Consider the following 4,614-nt stretch of genomic DNA (forward strand, 5'->3'; position numbering starts at 1 on the left):
CTAACATTACCCCTAACCCTAACCCTAACCCTAACTTGAAACCTAACACTAATGATAATCCTAACCCTAAACCTAACTATAATCCTAACTATAACACTAATCCCTACCATTACCCTAACCCTTTCCTAACCATTACAATAACCCTAACACTAACAAAAACATCAATCCTAACTGTAACCTGAAACCTAAACCGAACCCTAACCCTAACCATAATACTTACCCAAACCCTAACTATTGAGAGCCACAGCCAAAGGGGCCCCAGCAAACTTCCAGCTGCCAGTAAACTTCCAGCTGCCGGCTGATGATTGGCTCACAGTGGCCCCAGCAACATCTAGCTGATTGGCTCCTCTGTGGTGATGCTCATTGGAGATGCTCATTGAGCTGTTTCCCCGCCCTTTCAGACTGCCAGCTGATGATTGGCTCACAGCGGCCCCAGCAACATCTAGCTGATTGGCTCCTCTGCGGTGATGCTCATTGGGCTGTTTCCCTGCCCTTTCAGACCACGGAGCTGCTCATTGGGGGACTTCTTTGGCTCCGCCCACATGACCCAGCCAATCGGCCTCAAGAGCAGGAGGATTGTGGGAGTGAGAGAGGCTTGTGGTGGGGTGAGAGGCTTGTGGGAAGCCGGTGGTGGCAGTTGGGCTCTGAGGGTTTTTCCTGAGGAGCTGTTTTGTTTGGCGTTTGTGGTTCTAAAAATAAAGTTCGTTTCTTTTGACAAGTGGCTCCTGAATTGTGCCCAGCCAGACTGCGGCACTTGGTGGCCTGTACGGGGAATGAACCCGCGACTTTGGTGTTATCAGTCAATGAGGGACTTCTTTTTAACTCGGTAGGATTTCCCCTTCTTCTACTGTTTTCTCTTTGTTTTCCACTATACAAAGTCTAATCTGGGACAGAAAAGATCCATTCTTTATAGGACATATCAGGGCACATACAGGATTGCCTGGAGCCCTTAGTTTGGGCAATGATTTAGCAGATAAAACTACACATGACATATATATTTTCTCTACACTAGAAGAAGCTATAAATTTTCATAAAAGGTTCCATGTCAATGCTAATACTTTACAAAAGCGTTTTAAAATAACTAAGGAACAAGCTAGACAAGTAATAAAACAATGTCAAAATCGTGTGACCTTTTTACCACAAGTTAATCTTGGAGACAACACTAGAGGATTGATACCTAACCATATTTGGCAGATGGACGTCACACACTTGCCAGAATTTGGAAAACTAAAATATTTGCATGTTACAGTTGATACTTCTTCTGGATTTTTGATGGGCTCCCTTCATGCCAGAGAAAAAACTAAAGATGTTATAGCTCATTGCTTACAAAATTTTGCCACTGTGGGCATTCCAAAACAGTTAAAAACAGATAATGCCCCTGGTTATACTTCTACCTCTTTTAAACAATTTTGCTCATCATTTGGCATTACTCACATAACAGGAATCCCATACAATCCACAGGGACAAGGCATAGTTGAAAGAGCTCATCAAACTATTAAAATGTACTTATTAAAGCAAAATGACGGAATTGGGAAGGGGTATATATTCCCCAAAGATAAACTTAAAATAACCCTTTTTACTCTAAACTTTTAAAATTTGGATTCATCAGGATTTAGTGCTGCGGAAAGGCATATGTGCCCAAAAAATGTACATAAGCCCAAGGTACATTGGAAAGATATTCTAACAGGACAATGGAAAGTTCCTGACCCAGTAATTGTCTGGAGTCGGGGGCCTGTTTGTGTGTTTCCACAGGGAGAACAGCAGCCGATTTGGGTTCCAGAGAGATTAACTAAAGCGATTTCTACAGACCAAAAAGAAGATGATTTGGCTCAAATCCATAACAGCTGATATCCCAAACTCCAATTTGGCTATCCTTACATCTGCGACAGAACAAGGATATTTTTTCAATATCTATTTTATTATTTCCCTTTCCCATATCATGAAGTTCTATTTTGTTTTTTGAGCTCATGCAGACCTAGGTTAATATTTTGCTGATCAGTTCCATTTTTTTGACTATAGAGTTTTTAAACATTGCAATGGAGATTTTGGTGAAGGCGATCCCCCACTCACTGTCTTGACAGGGTCACAGTGAGAAAAAGTGTTGGCAAAGCCGCTCTCCCACTGTCTTGACAGCGTCACAGTGAGGATGAATGCTGGCAAAGCCACGCTGGTTGGTGGGTAACCGAAACCATGAGACCCTTTTTTATGTAATTGGGACTTTGCATTTTCATGCTTATGTTTCTCACAGGAGGCATGAGTATGTTAAATGCCAAACAAATTAAATTTCAGATGGCTAGAACAGAACAGGTAGTTCATGCCTTGGAAGCTGTTCTGCTACCCACCCCTCAGCATATCAAGGACAAAATAAAAGGCTATTCTTCTATCTTAGTACATTGTGGACAAACCTAATAACAGACAACAATCATCCTCTGAAAAACAAACTCTTTGAGAACTAGTGCACCTTGACTGAGAAACAAACTCTTTGAGAACTAGTGTATCTTGACTGAGAAACAAAAGAAACTCTCTGAGAAAGCAGCTCAACCAGTTTTATGAGAATAAATTTAAAAATTAATTAAAATAGCTTTATAATACACAGTTTTAGAATAATGTTAAAATATTATTTTATTTAGATTCTTAAGTTTAGAAATTCTTAAGTCTTTAGTTATATAGGTTTCTGATATGCTTTAAGGATGATTCATAAACTTTAGGACATTTTAAATATAAGATTTAAAGGGACTTTTTTAGATGGGAATTTTAGATTAAAAATAAAGTGCAGGTGTACTTTAGGTTAATGATTGGCTAAGAAACTTAGAGTCTGGTTACGTAGTTTGGCATTAGTTAATAAGGAAATAACATATCTTGGGAAAAATAGTAAATCTTGGGAAAATCTGAAGGATGTAAATTGGTGACATGTTTTATTGATGATTCTGTACTTTGATGATTGTATGGCTGGGGGTCATATCCTGGAAGGATGTAGATCGGTGTGCTCTCAATCATGGTTAAGGAAATGTCATGTCTTGGTAAAGTTTTAAATTATATAATCAATGACGTATTGTGAATCTATAATGATGAGAAAAATTGTAATAAAAAGGGGACCCAGAGAAAGCAGCTTTAGCTCTCTCTCTGAAGATTGCTCAAAGGGAACGACTCCTGTCTCATCATTTCGCCGACGCCACTCCTCCTTCGGGACTCCCTGGACCCTGCTGGGGCTGGCCCCCGGCAAGATTTCACCTGTAAAAAGTTATAAGGCCTTTACTATTATGTTATGTGTTGTATGTATTATATTATGTGTGCACACTTGTGTTTTGTGTTATATGTTTGAATGTACGTATGTCCATATATCATATATGATGAGTGCTCATGAAAAAATGGATCCAAATATTTTTTTTTTATTTCACGTGATTTAAATGGTTTAATTTAAATTGGGTAAACAACTGTTGAGGATTGTTTTAATATGTGAATAAAAAAAAGGAGGTTAACAGATATGTTTGTCTACTTTCACCTTTCCTTTTCATTATATTTAATAATTCTCTTCAAGATAATGTAAATTGTTAAGAAAATTGTTTTCTTTTAGTGCCTTCTGGAATGTTACATAATTCTTTCTTTAGCCATTATTGCCAGAATTCCTATCTTCATCCCAGTGCCAGTGAAGACAAAGATAAAACCAATCTACAGCTTCTGCAATAGCCATCACTGAACTGCTTGCAGAACTTGCCTGGACTATGTATCACTTGTATGCATTGTGAATTCACCTGTATGCATTGTGAAATATCCGTTGGTGCAGCGACTTGTGGTAGTGTTGGGGTATTTTTGCTGATGATGTCATCGGTGGTACAATTTTCCCAAAATGAGCCATCAATTGGCTTGGTGTATCTTCCTCCCTTCTGTTTGTCTGATCATTCAGCTAAAATTTGGGGGCCAACAGAGGTGAGGTAAAGAACCTCACCCCCCCCCGCTGGTACCTCTCCACAGGTGTGGCTGTATACTGGACCAGTAGTCAGTGACGGGTAAGACCCAATTACAATGGTACCAACCTAAGACAGGAGGCTGACGCCTTGAGGTCAGCTCATCTGATAACGGGTAAGGACCATATGTACTATTGGACAACCTAAGGCAGGCATGGTCCCTAAGCCACATGCTTGTTGTTTAAACAGAGAGGGGGAGATGTTGAGAGGAGCAGCCGAAGGGGCCCCAGCAAACTTCCAGCTGCCAGCAAACTTCCAGCTGCCGGCTGATGATTGGCTCACAGTGGCCCCAGCAACATCTAGCTGATTGGCTCCTCTGTGGTGATGCTCATTGGAGATGCTCATTGAGCTGTTTCCCCACCCTTTCAGACTGCCAGCTGATGATTGGCTCACAGCGGCCCCAGCAACATCTAGCTGATTGGCTCCTCTGCGGTGATGCTCATTGGGCTGTTTCCCTGCCCTTTCAGACCACGGAGCTGCTCATTGGGGGACTTCTTTGGCTCCGCCCACATGACCCAGCCAATCGGCCTCAAGAGCAGGAGGATTGTGGGAGTGAGAGAGGCTTGTGGTGGGGTGAGAGGCTTGTGGGAAGCCGGTGGTGGCAGTTGGGCTCTGAGGGTTTTTCCTGAGGAGCTGTTTTGTTTGGCGT

The sequence above is a fragment of the Urocitellus parryii genome, chromosome X (assembly GCF_045843805.1).
Source record: "Urocitellus parryii isolate mUroPar1 chromosome X, mUroPar1.hap1, whole genome shotgun sequence".
Taxonomy (NCBI): domain Eukaryota; kingdom Metazoa; phylum Chordata; class Mammalia; order Rodentia; family Sciuridae; genus Urocitellus; species Urocitellus parryii.